This window comes from Sebastes umbrosus, chromosome 6, assembly GCF_015220745.1.
Source record: "Sebastes umbrosus isolate fSebUmb1 chromosome 6, fSebUmb1.pri, whole genome shotgun sequence".
Taxonomy (NCBI): domain Eukaryota; kingdom Metazoa; phylum Chordata; class Actinopteri; order Perciformes; family Sebastidae; genus Sebastes; species Sebastes umbrosus.
Genome location: NC_051274.1, coordinates 28,596,841 through 28,616,770, shown reverse-complemented (window position 1 = coordinate 28,616,770; position 19,930 = coordinate 28,596,841). Strand labels below are relative to the sequence as shown.

Genomic DNA, 19,930 nt, shown 5'->3' with positions numbered 1-19,930 from the left:
CGGACCGTTTCTGTGTCAAAATATTGATTGCTTCAGTAAGTAGCCGTGTATTAAGCGGGATAATGTACAGCCAGCAGGTCATTGTTGTGAGAGAATCCCCTTCAGGGCTTCGCGTCGGGGTGCAGCAACAATGACCCGCTCGCTGTACATTATCCCTTACATAATATCTGCCAACAGTAAAGGAACAAAATGGAACCTTGCAGAACATTATAAGCTGCACAAAATCCAGATTTAAACATTAACATTTGTTTGCTGTCTTAAAGTGTAGAGTAGGTTTGGTCCTGATCTGTGCTGGCTGGATGGAGGGTCTGGTAGATGGACTCTTCACATGTGGAGACTGGAGCCAAGAATCTCATAGGTGACAGATGCAGGAGAGTAACAGGAGCTCAGCGGTGCTGCAGCACAGTTGGTATGAGAAAAATAAAGCGTTTTTTTTTTTAACATTAAAGCTTGTAAATTAATCATGTGCAGCACAAAACAACATCCGGACACAGAGCCAGGTTCACTGGATGGCCAACATGTTGAACGACTTTATCTTTAAGGAAACTTAGTGGCCTCGTTGTCAGTCGGCAGATTTTAGAATTAGTGCATAAAACTATTGTTGAGAGTGGTTTTAACCTTTCACTATCCTGCCTGGTACGGTCACCTAAACTGTAGATATAAGAATAAACTCTCTAGGATTGTGTAAGTAGCAAGCAAAGTAGATGGTAAACCCCAAAAGTCCTTGACTCATATTCTACAGCAAGGACGAGGAAGAAAATGATGAGCATCTTGGCAGATAGCTCCCATCCTCTCTTCAGCCAGGCGCTATAGAGTCCCTCAGGCAAATAAAAATGTGATTAAAAAGTCCGTCATCCAATCTAGTGTCATCAATATTCTTACCTATGTATCTGTTTTTTTACTAACTGCTGTCGGCATTTTAATGTTGTTCCTTGTGTTTGGTGAGCCGAAGATAAATTTCCACCCTGGTGGACAATAATATACGATAAAATTTGTCTGAATTGCAAAATTAAAAAGGGTAATTAAACACTATACAGCAATCAAAGAAAAGTCACCTCCATGTGTATGTAGTCTGCATTTCCTCCGGTGTTCACACCAAAGTTCCTCCTTGTCTTCCATTTGTAGAGGAGCAGCAGAAAAACAGCCAGCAGCACAAAAACACAAGTCACTATGACAACCAGAGGCAGGAAAGTAAACCTGGGTGAGGGACATGAGAGCAGGGTTAGTATAGTAAACTAAAACCAAAATGAAAATAAGCAGTGATATATAGCCGTAAAACTGCTACTAAATAAAAAAGATATCCTTTAAAGGTGCTATTGATAACATTGATAACATTCAGCCACTAGATGTCACAGTCTCCCTCCCTCGTTCCATTGCATTCACTTCGTTGTTGCCAAGCATTTACTGTCAAACTCAGCCATTTATCGTTTTTTTCCACACTAACTGACGACCCAGTGATACCACATGATACCATCGTTGTTTTACTATTCTCACCAGCTCACAAGCCTTGTTAGAAGTGGGAACCAGACAGTGGAAGCATAGCTCTGCTGCTGGGTGCTGATGTTGTAATGGAACAAACTTTCACTTCTTATCAATATACGTTCTTTGATTCAGGTTTTAAAACCTTCATGAGGAGGGAACTGCATTCAAAACAATTGTTAAACCTCAAGGATACACACAGTGTGTTTTAGTGAGTAGCACTGAATGTAAACAGAAACTTTGTTTACAAGAAAACTCCACATGGCACCTTTAATAAAAATGTGAAAATCTTCCCGTTACGATAAAATATCAAAGACTTTAGTCTAGATGTTTCTTGACTTGTCATGTGTTCATATCACATGTAAGAAAATGTCTTGTATAATGTGACGTATCTTTAATTAAACCTGAGTTTTACTGTAAAACTTTAATCTTCTACGTACTGACCTGTCTTATGTGCTGAAACAGAAAGTGGATATTTGTATTATTCTTAGCGGACAGTGTTGTTATGCTTAATTTGACATTTTTAAGAACATTTGTTTTGTTGAAGATGAAGTTGAGACACTGACCGGCAGGAGGACAAACAGTCCCTGTAAGCTGGTCGTTGGTTTCAGGGGAAACTGATGGTGTGAAACTTCCTGAACTGGAGCTTTGACTCTGAGTTGGTGTTGGTGTTGGTGTGGAGGCTGATGGGACTGATGCTGAAAAGGATCAGAGAGTCCAGTTTGGGTTTGAAGTGGTTGGAGCAGCGATCAATGAAAACACAATGAAACAATCAGACCCTGAATCAATACTGATACACAGATATCCTGATGATAAAAAAAGAAGAGAAAAAACTGGTCATATTTAATTTCTGCTGCTGTGAGGCCATTTAAAAATGTTTTTTTGCAGAAAAAAAGACAGAAAAGATGTTTCACATTATCCATTTGGTGGGATTTTAATTGACAATAAATCTGCTTTTCATTATCAGTTTGTGTACTGAACTGAAGGTACTGTATGGTGGATTATGAAGAAACATTTCAATAAAACAAACTCACCATATGTGACAATGACGAAACGATCCCGGTATGAATCTGGAGAAGAAGCTCTGCCGTAACCACACCTGTACGATCCTGTATCTGACTTGGTCAACTGTTTGATGGTAATATACAGTCCAAATAAAGATCCTTCTTTATATTTAATGCTGTATCTGCCACTCTGAGTTTGGTCGCCATCTGTTTCGATGAGAATGTCTTCTTGTTTTTTACATTTGTTCTTACACAAGAACTTCTGCTTTCCGTAGACGGTATTGCTGCATCCCCAAGTGAGTTCTTCTCCTTCAGTTTCTGTATGGAAGAAAACCTGATTTCCCAGCCAACAGTGCTCCTGAAAAGATGAACAATCAAAGTTACCGTCTGAACTTCTGCAATCTGATCACAATATTTCCTGCTTCACATTGACACAGATCCACAGAGACACACTGGGAGCTGCCCAGTTCAGCCACAGTCCGTGACTAGTGGGGTAATCATTTGCTACATCAATATATTTAGAGTTCATACATCATAAATAAGTAAGTAAGTAAAGTTATTTCTTTTAGCAGCTTTCACTGATACAAAATCACAAAGTGCTTTACATTAATAAAAATAATACATCAAGTCAATATTAAAAGTAGCGATGACAAGCGCAGCGCTGTCAAGCTAAAATCACAACAAAACAAACAAATGAGGACAGAGACACATAAACAAGTCAAAAGTTCCGAACACAGTCAATAAAAGGCAATAAAAGTAATTAGTAAAGTGGAGCAGTTATTCAGGCAGATTAACAAAAGCCTGTCTGAATAAAAACGTTTTCAGCTACTTCATAAAATGTCACAGGAGTCTAGAGATCGCAGCGATAGGGGGATGGCATTCCATAATAAAGTGGGTTCAGTAGTTTTTGGTCAGAAGACCTAAGAGCCCGATTTGCTGTGTAAGGGAGGAGGAGGTCAGTAATATACTGGGGTGTTTGACCATGCAAGGCTCTAAAGGTTAGCACCAGTATTTTAAAATGGATGCAACATTTAATGGGAAGCCAGTGCAGAGAGGATGAAATAGGGGTGATATGTGATCTCTTGTTATTTCTAGTTAAAAGCCGAGCAGCTGCATTATGGACTAAATAAAAATAATAATAAATAGAATGGCACTCAGAGAGCACAGACCTTCGCCAAGGTGCCTGACTTTAAAAACAGATCACAGCTCACAGCTGGCGGTACCGTGAGGTGGTCGGCTTGTTATTAACACGGTGTGTTTCGTGTAACGTATTGGCGGATGCCTCTCTCATTCAGCAGCCTTGTTATGTCTGTATGACGTTACACTACGTTGTCTCTCATCCCGTCATCTACCGCTGTTTTCTTTCTCACCGCAGACAGCCAGCAGCTCCCGCACCTCGTCATCAACGCGCGATCAACGCGTCATCAACTCGTCATCAACTCGTCATCAACGCGTCATCAGTTACACTACGCCTGTTTTATACTCTGTGGTCTTAATGCTCAGGCTGATCAGGAATCCTTAAAAAAAATCCTGAATCCAGATCATGATCCGGATCGCCACCAAAATCTAATTGATTGTTCATTGTGCCACACCCCACCCCTCCAAATTCATTCAAATCCATCGCAAACCTTTGGAGTAATCCTGCTAACAGACAGACAGACAGACAGACAGACAAACCAATGCCGGGGAAAACATAACCTCCTTCAAGGCCTTTGGCCTTGAAGGAGGTTATGTTTTCGAAATAACTCACATTCTTCCCACAATTTCATTTGATTTCATTCTTTCCTCACTAAATATGATGAACACACTAAATATATCAGGTTAAAAGACTTTCAGTAGAAACTCACCATCTGAAACTCTGACCTCAACGTCAGTGTATGACTCTGGAACCGAAGTTTTGCCCAAACCACACCTGTACCGTCCTGCGTCAGACTTGTTCAGATGTCTGAAGGTCACAGTCAGAATTGCTCCTCCTGAAGGTTTGTTACTGTATTCAGTGCTGAATCTGCCACTCTCAGCTCTGACATCATCTGTTTTAATAAGAATATCTTCTGCTTTACATTCGTTCTTACAGAAGAACTTCCTGCTTCCATATGAAGAGAAGTGGAAATCAATTGAACCATTTCCTCCTTCAGCTCCTGTGTAAATGTAGACTTTTGCGCTGACGAGCCGAGTGTTTCCACCACACAGTGCTGTTGAAAATAAGAACAGAGAACACTGATGGTCAGTTCTTTCTGTTATGAGGACTTCCTTATTTGTTGGTTGTTTTGCCTGACCTGACTCTCGGACGCCCCTGCTCACTTCAGCAGGCCATGTTCTCTCCTCTATAAGGCCTAGCCACACCGTCTATCTTTAATTGTGTGTGATGGCTCATGGTACAGACTCCATCCTTTCCACACTTCATATTCATTGTCTATGGAAGCAGCCGTGCAAATGCGTTCTGGCAGCGTGGCGAGAGACAGAGCGTCACGTTGGCCGCTCCTCATTTGCATAAAGTTGAGGTGTAGTTTACTTTATGCTAATCAGGGGCGTACGGCTCAACTCGCCGTCTCTGGAAACTCTTTAGAAACTTTTAAACTAACTGTTGTCGATCCAAAACAAAAGACAATATTTATTTTATTTTATTATCAGAACTATTTTGTGATATAAGAGAAAGTAGTGTTCTAACGAGTCGCAATGGTTAGTTCTTTGAAATCTGGGAGCTGCAGCCCACGAGGGAAAATGTTCGTCGATCAGGTGCCGAGTGCCTTGTTTCTAGTGGCAGCTCATCAAGCGTTCACTGCTTGGAAGCGAGGCGATCCCTCGTGATAAAAAAACGCCCTTGTAGACACGTACCATCAATGAACTGCTGCAGCCGCACGCGTGTGGGCGTCCACACAGACAGCGTTGCTTGAGTTTGTCTCTGAATAATGGCACAATAATTATTTTAGACAGAAAAAGGTTAAGAATTTGAAACAGAAAGTGTTAAAGGGTTAAAAAAAAAAAAAGTCACGTGCCTGACATATTCTACAGATATAGACATTGAAACTGTGAAATGTGTAATGGTTGCTGGTATGATGACAATTACGACTATCAACAGATCGTTTTCAATGTCTATTTTTGCTGAGAACCGCGGCACGAGTCACACGGATAAAATGGCAACACGCTGAACACCTCCCATCCCTGAACCATCCATTAGATGCACTCAGACTCTCTTGCCAGCATTAAATCATTGTACCCTACCAGTCAGCTTGCAGTGTCTGCATATGTGTCCTATCCCTGTTACGATGCACACACCAGCCGTGACACACATTTGATTTCAATGCAATGCTAGAATAGATAGTGGAACGCTGCAGCAGAAACTTGTAAAAGAATATATCAGAACAGGACTAGGGCTGTCAAAGTTGATGCAATTAATAACGCGTTAAAGCAAATTTGTTTTCCACTATTTCTTTTACGCATTATCGCAATTTGGGATTTTTAGGATGTAGGATTTAAAGCTAGATTTACGATACTGGTATCATATGAAACTAGAAAACCTAAGGAATCCATTGGTACCAACCATGTCATACTAGCTTGTAGAGAAGGAGGTTAAATAACTCTCCAAACGTACGCAAAATTTTGGAGAGGAAAAACTGGCATGTCCATTTTCAAAGGGGTCCCTTGACCTCTGACCTCAAGATATGTGAATGAAAATGGGTTCTATGGGTACCCACGAGTCTCCTCTTTACAGACATGACCACTTTATGATAATCACATGCAGTTTGGGGCAAGTCATAGTCAAGTCAGCACACTGACACACTGACAGCTGTTGTTGCCTGTTGGGCTGCAGTTTGCCATGTTATGATTTGAGCATATTTTTCATGCTAAATGGAAGTACCTGTGAGGGTTTCTGGACATATTTGTCATTGTTTTTGTGTTTTTAATTGATTTACAGTAATACATTTATGCATAAATTTGCATACAAACAGCATATTTGCCCACTCCCATGTTGATAAGAGTATTAAGTACTTGACAAATCTCCCTTTAGAGGTACATTTTGAACAGATAAAAAAACGTTTGACTAATTGGCAATTAATTGCGATTAACTACGGACATCATTGCGATTAATGACAATTACATATTTGAATAAAAAGCCCTAAACAGGACATCTGAAAAAAGATACAGGTAAGTGAAAACATTGAACATTTGGACCAGGGGTCCCAACCTATTTTCCTCAGAGAGCTAATTTACACAATGAAAGAGGCTGTGAGCTGCTCATAGCACAGGGTTTGAACATCGCCAATAGCAGAGATAATTCCTGTCTTACCTTTATGGTCCTTTAACATCCTTTAACATTTTCAGATCAGTCCTCACCTGAGAAGAAGCAGAAGGACAGAACATGGTGGATATTCATTCTGAATTTGATCCTGATGGAGAAAAATCACTAAATTTGCAGGAGAACTGCCTCCGTCACTTCACTCCTTCCACTATCTGTCTGTTCAGTCAGTCAGGAAAGCTGCTTTTAATGTAACATTTACTTCCTCTCTCTTTTTCTGTTTGCTGCTTTAGCTGCAACCACAATATGATGATGAACATGATGATGATGATGATGATGATGAAGTTGAAGGGGGCTACAAGTGTTATATGAATTTGTGTAGATCATTGGTTTCGTGATAAAGCTGCTCTGAAGCTCATTTGACACAAGTAACTGCAATAAAATGCTGTAACACATCTGACTGAAAATACTGTTAAATCATGTATTAAAAAAAATGAAGGAAGCAAAGAGAAAGTTCGGTGAACAACCTTGTCCAGTTAAAAATTAAAGAAAAGAAGAATAGTGTCGTCAGTAAGAGACTTACTTATACCCCCTTTCACATCGAGGGCTCAACCAGGGTAGAACCTAGGGTTGGTTTGTGTGTATAAAAGGGTTAACCCTTTGATCGACTCGCCTTTGCGACCCAGAGAGTTGGATCGGACCAGGGTTGGACCAGGGTCGATTTCGATGTGAATTGCACGGACCAGGGACGCTAACAAACGGGGCGGGACAAATCTATTCGGTTGCAAATGAGGGCCCACAGTCCGTGACGTAACTGTCACAGGTTGCCGTGCCTCATAAACAAATTGTGGGACGGCAGCAGAAATGATGACAAACACACACGGAGGGGAACGACAGACGAGACCACACAGATATATGGCGAGACAGCTTGGTGTAGGAGCTCAGTGACCGTCCGCGGTGAGGAAGAAAAAAGCGGTAGATGACGGGATGGTGAGAGACAACTAGTGTAACATTAAACGAACATTACAAGGCTGGCCGAATGAGGGAGGCTTCCGCTGTTACGTTACACTGAAACACACCGTGTTAATGATAAGCCGACCACCTCACGGTACCACCAGCTGTCCTCACATTGGTTTTTAAAGCATGTTTACACATCTTCTATTTGTAACGTTACCTTTTTAAAATTGTATCTTTCAAAATAAACCTGCATGCATTGCTCCCAGGTTGTGACCCAGGTCGTATCTGAATTGTCCTGACCAGGGTTCAACCCAAGTTGACTGGCTTGGTTTGATTGAAAAAAGGAGGGTTGGACCAGGGTTAACCTAACCTGGTCCAACCCTGGTCATTGGTATGAAAAGGGTATATAGTACAACTTAAAGTAAGACACTTACTGTAAAACGGAGGTCTGTTCGTCTTTATAATAAACTTTGCTCCAGTTCACACACTGACAGTCAATACATAACTTCTGTGGCTACAAACTTCTCTATTTTTAGATGCATCTGACAAACCTCAAAATCAACATCATCATTACTGCAAAACTGATGTAGTCAACCGAGTCTGTCCCTCACAATAAAAGTAGAAATAACACGGTTATTGGTAAATTTAGAAACCCATGACAGGAACACTTGCATTCAAGAGTGTATAAAGGATTATTATACATACGCAGAATTAATCTGCCTCAATAATACATGGCTGACATTCGTTACCTAATGTAGGAAACCCTTTTGTATGACCTCGGGAGCCTGAATTAGCAATGAACTGTTTAGCAGTTTTGAAACCAAACCAACAGACCTCCTCCTCTCAGTGACTTTATTGCATCTTGTTGTGGTCATTTTGCGTCTCTTTGAAGCCTTTGTATCTCTTTGTGATTGTTTTGATTCTTTTAAGTCTCTTCAAAGCAGTTTTGTGTGCCACTGTGGTCACTTTGGCATCTCTTTGTAGTTGTTTTCTATTTCTTTGCGGTTGATTGCATCTTTTTGTGGTCATTTTGTGTCTCTTTGAAGCCCTTGAAGCAGTTTTGCGTATCTTTGCAGTTATTTGGGGTCTTTTTGCAGCACTTTGTAGTCATCTTGTATCTCTTTGGAGTCCCTTTGTGTGTAGTTGTGATTGTTTTGGAGTCCTTTGCAGTTGTTTTGGCATCTCTTTGCAGATGTTTTGGGTCTCTTTTGTGGTCATTTTGCATCTCTCTGAAACACTTTTGCATCTCTTTTGTGGTTATTTTGTCGTGAACTGTCAACTATAAGCCTGTTTTTGACCTCGGTAAAACTGCCTGTCAAGAAACTAGCCATGTTTGAGTGTAAGTTTCTGCTTCCTGTTATCTTTACAGAATAGGTTTAGCAAGAACTGGCCGAAATGTGAACTGTCTACCACAAATTGGGGAATGAAAGCCAATATTCTTTATATGATTTCAGAGTAAAGGGGTGGTTTGTGGATAAAGAGACTGGTTTCTCGAAAAACTCCATATGGTCAGCCAAATCAAGGGAGCTGCATCACTGGGTTTAGTTAGGTAGGTGTTTGTTTGGTTTAATCTGAAAAGTGTCATTATGACTCAAATCTTCTGGCTCCACTAAATTAGTTTTGATAAATCTAATTAAAAGCCCCCAATCCTATACAGTGACATGTAACGTTTACACATCAAAAACAGTGATGCAACATGTTATGTCAAAAAGCAAAAAAATGTATGAAAGGTCAGGGTTTAAAGCTCACTTGATGTAGCCAACATTGTTCAACCATAGTGCTTTTTTAATACTACGACTAGAGGGGGACCAGAGTCAGATATTTTCAAATTCTACACATTCTGAAGTGAAATGTTTGTTAAATCAAAAGGCTTTTTCCCAAACTGACTTTATGAATATACAGCTGTCCAACTTAAAATATGCTCCAATGTATGTACAGCAGAAGATGTAATAGCTCCTTCCCTCCATTGTTGTTCTGTCTTGCAGAAAGAGGTATTCTTCTTTTTATTGTCTCTTCATTTACAATTGCTGCTTTGGTGTTTGTAGTAAAACAGATGAAGAAATATTTAAGGCTGTTTTATTGTTGTAATTTGCAAAGATGAACCATCATAGGAACTGATACACACAATAAATTAATTATATATATTTTTTACATTAATTAAAAATAAACCAGTGCTATAACTTTGTTTGATAAGTATACACTTAGGTTTGTACATATTTTTAATTAAATTTCCTCTTACTATGTTTTATGTTATGCACACCAAGCAAATTCCTTGTATACATGAAAACCTACATTCTGATTCCTGATACACACCTTTGGAGCTAATTCCTGCCAAAACCTAACAAACAAACCAAACATGTTACAAAGCTCCACGATTCACTAACAAACATAGTGTGGTTTGCAAATACAAAACACCTTTAATAAAAAAAATGTTGGCAAATGCATATACAATCAAATATAACAAATACACAACATATTTCTAATAGCATCATACTTCAAAAAACAAATACAGCGAGGATCAATGCCTAACTTTAACAATCTTGCAAGAGTTTCCTCAGTTTGCTGGCTCCCTTCTAGCCACTATCACCAAAGGGTATAGAAGCAAAGGGACGAAACTTCTTGTTTTCTTTTTACAACAGCCGCTGCCACCATTTTGGACTGAGGGCGCTTATTATATTTATAATAATTTTATTGTTCAACACAGGCCATTTTGGTAGAATATGACAATAGAATAAAATGATTTTGTTTTACTTTTGTACAGCACTTTGTAGACGGACGTTTTACTAGCGTCTGTAGTCGCATTCAGTCCAAAATGGTGGACGCAAAGCTTTGTTGCTAGGTGCTGATGTTACAATGGAGATGAACAATTGACTTTCACTTCTTGGCAATATACGTTACCTTTGCTACCACTTTTGGCACCATCTTCTCACTGTGATTAGTACTGAGGATTTTCTCACAAATGTTCTAAGTAATTTGCCCTCCAAACAGCAGGTGGCGCTCTGAGTCATTTAAATCCTTCTTCTTATCAATGAATAAATGAAGACTTTGAACAGTCAAGACCAAGCCCCAGGAAGAGTGCTTGTTGTTGATGCCAATTTTCGTAGTGGCCAAACGGCGGTACTACAACTTCCGTGTCCGTCACGTGATGCCATTGGGCCCCAAAAAGACTTTTCCCGTAGACTTACATTAGGAAAGAGATTGTCTGTAACTCAGAGGATAATTTTTTTGAGGTGAATCAACTTCCCAGTACGAACACCTTCAATAGCCCTTATTTAATCATTAGGTCCTAAAAATTGTAAATGCACTAGATAGCCGAATCCAGAGTTATTTCTCTTCCTCTGTTAATGTGAATGAGCCCCCCGACTGAGGCTAGAGCGAGGGCTGGGAGGCGGAGGAAACGCTACCCGCGCCTGCTCTATGGGCCCAATGGATGAGAAAGATTGCCGGAAGATCCGGGTACTTTATCACTTAGAAGTCGAGCTATTTGGCTTCATGCCCCACTGAGCAACTCTCATAGGAATGAACAGGCTCTGCTCCAACGCTGTATCCAGTTCTCTTTATTCATGCATGGTCAAGACAAGTTTAAAAGACAATATCAGGACTAAATGATGGGAATATTACATTGGAGAATCTACTAGGAAAGACATCTAGGAAAGTACACAATCTTCTATTAATTACTTAAGAGCAACAGGAATAATAGAGAGAATTATATATTTATTATCATTATCATTATCATTATCATTATCATTATCATTATCATTATTATTATTTTTCTGCCAATCTATCTGCTCCACTCTCTCTATGGTATTTTCTTGTCTTTAATGTAAGAGTGCAGTAACATCTTTCACCACATAGATGAACTGACATTTACCAGCCATTATAATCCAGAGGGGCACAGTTTCGCTAATTTGGAACAAAGTCAATAAAATATTGCAGCCTGTCACTGAAAGAGCTTTAGAAGACCTGACAAACGGACTTAGAATAACTTTCTTCATTATCAGAATGATTTCTTTTTCATGATCTGTTATTTCCCCTGTTAACTTTTATCAAGGAAACAATTAAAGTCAGAGAAGGAGTAGGAGGAGTCTGTCTGTCAGGCAACAAACACCTTTTACATCATTTATCCTCATTCCATTCAGTCACATGTGAGGCTGATAATTCAAATTAATTAATTAAATGAGCGAGGATACACTGCTGTAGCCTGCATAAAGTAATGCAATGTCTGCATCAAACCCGAAAATGTTATCCCCAAGGAGAAATTGGGTCAAGTTACAGGATAGTTGCTCACACTCCACAGACATTAGTGGAAATAAGAAAAATATAAAAACAAATGTTAAAAAAATAACGCATCCGTCAAAATAGTCATAATATAGATATGTATATGGTCATAATAGACCATAATATTATTGCACTGACATGACTCAATAGCAACACTAGAACATAAAACCTCTTATCACATGAGCTGATGTGAAAGCCTATTTACATCCCATGGTGCCTACAAATTATAGATAATAAGCCTGTGGTCTGTCGAGCTCTTTTGAGATTGTAACGTAAGTAAGGGCTTTAAAATAAACTAGGCATGGAAAAAATGGAAATTAGCGCATGGGGAAGAGCTTACGGTTCAGTAGTCCTGGCCACTGGGTCCGTGAGGGGGTCTTCACATCGTATGTGGCACCCGTCAATGGCATCCACACAGGTGGAAAAAAAACACTGCGGCTGTTGGCTGTTGGCCAGCTGCTGGAATTGCAGCCCAAATCTCTTTCAGCTCTGGAGCACAGGCAGTGTGATGAAACTGTGAGCTGGAGAGCAGCAATGTCCCCAACTCCCTTGTGGACCAGCCTGTGTATAGTAGAAACTGGAACTTGAAAGGCCCGGGACACCACACTGTACGACAAACTGTGTGCCAGCCAGTACTGGTTACCAGTACAGTGGATGTGGGGTCCCCAGGCCTGTCTCCTCCTCAGGTCCCAGACACAACATCAAGGCCTCCAAGGACACACGGCTGAGCCGGTAATCATTAAGGAGGGTCATGCTTCCCATTAAAATACATTTTAACTGGGGAACAGTGTTTGTTCAGGCACTTATAGGAGCAGCCGCTGGTGGATCTTCAACCTACAGAATAGAATAAAATAAAAGCTGTTAAAGTGTGCAGGTGTTACCCTTAGCCAGCAAACTCTGCACAATAAAATGTTTTGTCAACATTAAAACACAACTTTCTATCCTTTTGGACAAACATGTTGCATGTCTGATACCCTAGATAGTATGTCTCAATATATGCATTACCTTATTGCTACTTGTAGTTGGTCATCTTAATGCCAATCAAATGAGTGCCCTCTTTTACAACTATAAAAGAAGCAGTCATAATATAGGCCTACTCATGCTGGATGGCATGACGCATCCTTGCTCTCCAGCATGCCATGCTGCAGCTGAGCCACTGCCATAGGGGCGCTGGTTAGCTCACAGCTAACCTATGTTTAAATGCTTGACTTTCTGTCTGAAGAAACTTTGAGCAGGGCAATGAAACTGCTCGCCACTGCCTCCTCTGGTTAAAATTCCGCATTACCATTAGTGGATACGTGTACGACATTGATGCTCAACAGAATATGTAGATAGGATGACAGCCTATTGAGAAGAAAATTTTACGTATTTGTTTTCATATAAAAGAAACGTTTCAGAGGATTCAGAGAAAGTCGAGTGATCTTTCCTTTGCACATTTCGCTTCATATCTCAGAATCGAGGTGACTTTATTCTCCAACGACAATAAATGTAACATAAATTTATGGTGGTGACGCTGATGCAGAAACATATTGACAAAATAGCCATAAAGTATTACTTGATACACACAGTTGGGAGATTGTCAGACCAACAGTCAGTATTCAACCACTATGTGCATTAAGTGAGAATCCCCACTTTTATATCTGACTGGTCAGAATCTCATTGATCTGTTGTGATTTTGTGACAATTTTGCTCACTTGCCTTTTAATTTACAGGTGCATCATTTGTAAATCACTTTCCCAAATGCCTTTTGAGACTCCTGAGGGAACAGGGACACCTTTACAGTTTTTACTATTTTCTGCTGCTGTCTCTTCTCTGAGGATTTCTTCCTGTATGACCACAATGGTTTTTTTTAATATGTTAGATTGTTCATATTAAGCCTACACATTTGTGTTTGCTCATTGGTTTTTTTTGGCAGCAGGATGGTTCACGGTGTGGTTGTTGGATTTATTGGACGTAATTCTTGAATCTAAAGTGCTGTAGTGTGCAAAGCCTTGTGCAGACATTTTTAGAAGTGAAAGTGCAACAAATGCTGAGTATATTAAATTAAAATGAAGTGAGAACAAATGTATCCCATGTTTCCTGGGTTGTTCTTTTAGTCACAAGGAAACAAGTGAGTCAGCACATGTCCGGTTGTCTGAGAGCAGGCGAGAGAAGTAAATATATTAAACTGTAATCATCTAGAGGCACTAATCCTAATTTCTTTGCAATGATGGGTAACTTTACCTGCAGAAAAAGACTAAAAATATTCACTGCAAACAAACTTTGGGTGACAATCTTTTCTAGTGACCTTTTTCAAGGTAAAGGATGTCTCATTGTTAGCATAATGAAAAAGCCCTCTGGAATCTCCTGCATTCACCGCCCACTTTTCCTTTTCTTGCTTCTGCTGCCATGTCCAGTGCTGGCAAAGCCTCTATAGGTAGGTACGTCTTAAGTGAAGCACCAGCACACAGTAGTGAGAGTGACACCTAGCCTTCACAATACAAATTGCATTTTAATATATAGTCAGCAGGCCAAATATAATTTAAATTTAGAAATAACGCCATATATTCATTTATAAATTAATTTGCACATGTTTCCTCATATTGATTATTTAAATTTTAAGGAAGCCAAAGCAAATGTTCAGTGAATGTCAGCAGCCTGAAAACTGAGGAAAAAACTAGTTGGACGAGTTGCTTGACAAAATGGTGTTGTATCTTGTTTTCCTGTTACAGGTTCTGCTATAGACAGCAGATATCACTTCCTTCCTGCGCATCTGATAAACATCATGTAATAGGTTTTTTTATATCTGTATTTCCATCGTCTCATGCTGAAATGTGTTTTTCCCACATTCCCTTATCAGCGCTTATGTGTTTTAATATTAACAAACATTAACAATGTAACATTAAATTGGGATAAACTAATGTTTGATCATTGTGAATTTACATTTGATCAAAAATAAACTATGCACAGATAATAAAGACTTAAACATGTTTCATCTACATTAGTCCACAGCTTAAGCAAAGCTTATCACCTATACTCAGATATGAAGAGAAAATGTGATCGTGGAATATCAACAAACCACACAACTTTAAAAATGTACAATTACATACAAAAGCATCAATACTCACATCTAGTATAGTGGTATAGACAACAAAAGTTACATATGAAGTTGGATACATAGTTGTTTATTAAAGCTATTCACTTCTATAATACAACAAAGAACAAAGATGACTAATTCAAACAAGCAACTAGCAAGACCCCCTGCACTCAAAAACAAACAATCGTGAATCTCACACAATAAACAGGATAAATGACTGAGTGAAATGGTTGAAATTGAACCTTTCTTCAAATAATAGATAGAATCCAAAAACCATAAGAAATCCCAGTGCCGTTTCTCATTCCAGGGCCTCAAATAATGAAGCTTTGTCACGTGCCGTTCGGCATTTGGTTTCGCTACAACAAGGCACCCTTTATCATGTCGCTGTATAAAATGTAGTTTTAAGCAAACCATCTTTCCTACACCTAACTATCGTGGTTTTGATGCCGGAAATAGCATGACACCAAGGGGGGCGTGACATCAAGGGGGGGGGCGGTATATGACGATGTTGGATGAGAACGTGTTGGAAATCCACATAAATTGCGGCAATAACCAAATCAACAAATGCACCAAACGTTCATGCACACAGAAGCGGACATTAGTAAACTAAGAACTAGCTACCTCTCCCAGGGTTTTCATTTGCATGATGTTGTCTCAGCTGTGGTATTTTCTGTCTTTGATGTAAGAGTGCAGTAACATCTTTCCACACACAGATGAACTGACATTTACCAGCCATTATAATCCAGAGGGGGCGCTGTTTTCAATAATTTGAAGAAACTCAATAAAATATTAAGTATGACAAATAAAATGATTTCATAATTGCTTCTCTTGACTTTCAATTACAAATGCAACTTGGTCTGACTTAATGAACAACTGGACTCATTTCCTGATCTATTGCTCAGAGTTTAGAGGACAAATAAGACAGAGACAGATGGGACATGTCAGAATAATCAGGTGATTTAACACCTAGAGAATGGTCAGCTCTGTTTCATCAGCATCATCAGAAGTGATACAAATACATTTTACAGTTTTACACGGCTGTGTTGAATACTCAATTCTGATTGGTCAATCACAGCGTTCTGGGTCTGTAATTTCTGTATAACAGACTGTTGCTATGTATAACAGACTGTTGCTATGTATAACAGACTGTTGCTATGTACACAGACCGTTGCTATGGGCGCAGCTCTGATGTCGGACTCTGACGGACCGTTTTTTGTCAAAATATTGATTTATTCAGTAAGTAGCCGTGTAATAAGCGGGATAATGTACAGCCAGCAGGTCATTGTTGTGAAAGAATCCCCTTCAGGACTTTGCATCGGGTGCAGCATCACCCACCCTGTCTGGGATTCTTTCACAACAATGACCCGCTGGCTGTACATCATCCCTTACATAATATCTGCCAACAGTAAAGCAACAAAATGGAACCTTGCAGAACATTATAAGCTGCACAAAATCCAGATTCAAATCCAAACATTAACATTTGTTTGCTGTCTTAAAGTGTAGAGTAGGGTTGGTCCTGATCTGTGCTGGCTGGTTGGAGGTCTGGTAGATGGACTCTTCACATGTGGAGACTGGAGCCAAGTTCTCATAGGTGACAGATGCCTGAAACAGGAAAAAGCATCAAACCTGAAATACAGCAGTAGCCAGAGTAACAGGAGCTTCAGAGGTGCTGCAGCGCAGTTGGTATGAGAAAAATAAAGCGTATTCTTTGAACATTAAAGCTTTAATTAATCATATGCAGCATAAAACAACATCCAGACACAGAGCCAGGTTCACTGGATGGCCAACATGTTGAAACTGTGGAAAACTTGAAATACCTCGGTACAGTTCTGGACTCCCAGGTGAGCTTCTCAGAAAATACAGAGTATATTTTCAAGAGATGTTCATAGTCACATTATCTTCTCAGGAAACTTAGTGTCCCTCGGTGTCAGTCAGCAGATGTTTAGAATTAGTGTATAAATCTATTGTTGAGAGTGTTTTAACCTTTCACCTTCCTGCCTGGTACGGTCACCTAAACTGTAGATATAAGAATAAACTCTCCAGGATTGTGTCAGTAGCAAGCAAAGTAGTTAGTAAACCCCCAAAAGTCCTTGACTCAACTTTTTGACAGCCTTGACGAGGAAGAAAACGAAGAAGCATCCTGGCAGATAGCTCCCATCCTCTCTTCAGCCAGGCGCTTATAGAGTCCCTCTGGCAACTAAAAATGTGTTTAAAAGTCCGTCATCCCATCTAGTGCCATCAATATTCTTACCTCAACAAAGTGACTGAGCAGATCTGAGCCACAGACACTGACATGAACTGTTTTAATGTGTAACATGACTGTCTATGTATCTGTTTTTTCTAGCTGCTGTCTGCTTTATAATGTTGTTTCTTGTGTTTGGTGAGCCGAAGACAAATTCCACCCTGGTGGACAATAAATGACATAAAATTTTTCTGAATTGCAAAAATAAAAAGGGTAATTAAACACCATACAGCAATCAAAGAAAAGTCACCTCCATGTGTATGTCGTCTGCATTTCCTCCAGGTGCTGCAACCAAAGTTCCTCCTTGTCTTCCATTTGTAGAGGAGGCAGCAGAAGAACAGCCAGCAGCACAAAAACACAAGTCACACAGACAACCAGAGGCAGGAAGTAACCTGGGTGAGGGACATGTGAGCAGGGTTAGTATAGTAAACTAAAACCTAAAATGAAAATAAGCAGTGATATATAGTCGTAAACCTGCTACTAAATAAAAAAGATATCCTTTAAAGGTGCTATTGATAACATTGATAACATTCAGGCCACTAGATGTCACAGTCTCCCTCCCTCGTTCCATTGCATTCACTTCATTGTTGCCAAGCATTTACCATCAAACTCAACCATTATTTGTTTTTTTACCGGCAGCAGGACAAACAGTCTATGAAATGTACCTGTAAGGCTGGTCGGTGGTTTCAGGGGAAACTGATGGTGTGAAACTTCCTGAACTGGAGCTTTGACTCTGAGTTGTTGTTGGTGTTGGTGTGGAGGCTGATGGGACTGATGCTGAAAAGGATCAGAGAGTCCCAGTTTGGGTTTGAAGTGGTTGGAGCAGCGATCAATGAAAACACAATGAAACAATCAGGACACTGAATCAATACTAGATACACAGAAATCCTGATGATAACAATTAGATGCTGTTGATAGATAGACAGATAAATACATCCTAGATAATCCCTAAAATATATAGTAAATGAGACATAGTGGCCTGAGGTTAAGGTGCACATCCACTGTCTCCCACCCCACACACACATTTCCTGTTCATCTTTCTACTGTCCAGCGATTCCTATAGGCATAAAAAATCTTCTTCTTCTCATCTTTTTTTGCACAAATCATATATTTGTGAGTAGCACTGAATTGTAAACAGAAACTTTTTTACAAGAAAACTCCACATGGCACCTTTAGTAAATGAAAAAATCTTCCTGTTATGATAAATATCCAAGACTTTGGTCTAGATGTTTTCGTGACTTGTCATGTGTCATATCACATGTAAGATAATGTCTCGTATAATGTGTCGTATCTTTAATTAAACCTGAGTTTTACTGTAAAACTTTAATCTTCTACGTACTGACCTGTCTTATGTGCTGAAACAGAAAGTGGATATTTTATTATTCTTATTGGACAGTGTTGTTATGCTTAATTTGACATTTTAAGACATTTGTTTTGTTGAAGATGAAGTTGAGAACACTGACCGGCAGGAGGACAAAACAGTCTATGAACTGTACCTGTAAGCTGGTCGGTGGTTTCAGGGGAAAACGGATGGTGGTGAAACTTCCTGAACTGGAGCTTTGACTCTGAGTTGTTGTTGGTGTTGGTGTGGAGGCTGATGGGAACTGATGCTGAAAAGGATCAGAGAGTCCAGTTTGAGTTTGAAGTGGTTGGAGCAGCGATCAATGAAAACACAATGAAAACAATCAGACACTGAATCAAAACTGATACACAGAAATCCTAATGATAAAAAAATGAAAAGAAACAACTGGTCATATTTTAATTTCTGCTGCTGTAAGGTCATTTAAAAAGTGTTTTTTTTGCAGAAAAAAAGACAGAAAGATGTTTCCACATTATCCATTTGATGGGATTTTAAATGAAAAATAAACCAGTTTTCATTATCAGTTTGTGTACTGAACTGAAGGGTACTGTATGTGGATTATGAAGAAATATTTAAATAAAACAAACTCACCATCTGTGACAATGACATAGATGATCCAGGTATGAATCTGGAGACGAAGCTCTGCCGTAACCACACTGTACGATCCTGTGTCCGACTTGGTTCACCTGTCTGATGGTCACTTTCAGTCCATATACAGATCCTTCTTTATATTCAATGCTGTATCTGCCACTCCTGAGTTTGGTTGCCATCTGTTTCGATGAGAATGTCTTCTTGTTTTTTACATTCGGTCCTTACAGAAGAACTTCTGCCTTCCGTAGACGGTATGGGCCGCATCCACGAGTGATTTCTTCACCTTCAGTTTCTGTTGTAGAAGAAACCGGATTTCCCAGCCAACAGTGCTCCTGAAAAAGATGAACAATCAAAGTTACCGTCTGAACTTCTGCAGTCTGATCACAATATTTCCCTGCTTGACATTGACACAGATCCACAGAGACACACTGGGAACTGCTGAGGCTGATCGGAATCCTTATAAAAATTCCTGAATCCAGATCATGATCCGGATCGCCACCAAAATCTAATCGATTGCTCACTGTGCCAAACCCCACCCCTCCAAAAATTTCATTCAGATCCATCGCAAACTTTTGGAGTAATCCTGCTAACAGACAGACAGACAGACAAACAGACAGAGAGACAAACCAACACACGGTGAAAAAAAACCCTCCTTCAAGCCTTTGTTAATAATTGAAAATTGAAATTGAAATAACTCACATTCTTC

The 19,930-nt window shown here is 39.6% G+C and overlaps 1 protein-coding gene and 1 long non-coding RNA gene across 2 annotated transcripts in view; both read right to left on the bottom strand.

The window, feature by feature from the left end:
• LOC119489845 overlaps positions 1-19,930 on the bottom strand; it is a 63,321-nt gene that overhangs the window by 11,751 nt on the left and 31,640 nt on the right. The window lies entirely within an intron of this gene.
• On the bottom strand, positions 17,635-18,806 carry LOC119489847. Its single transcript, XR_005207270.1, has 3 exons — positions 18,770-18,806; positions 17,939-18,050; positions 17,635-17,665 (listed from the first exon to the last, which is right to left on the bottom strand). It is a non-coding gene; the product is annotated as an uncharacterized LOC119489847 (long non-coding RNA).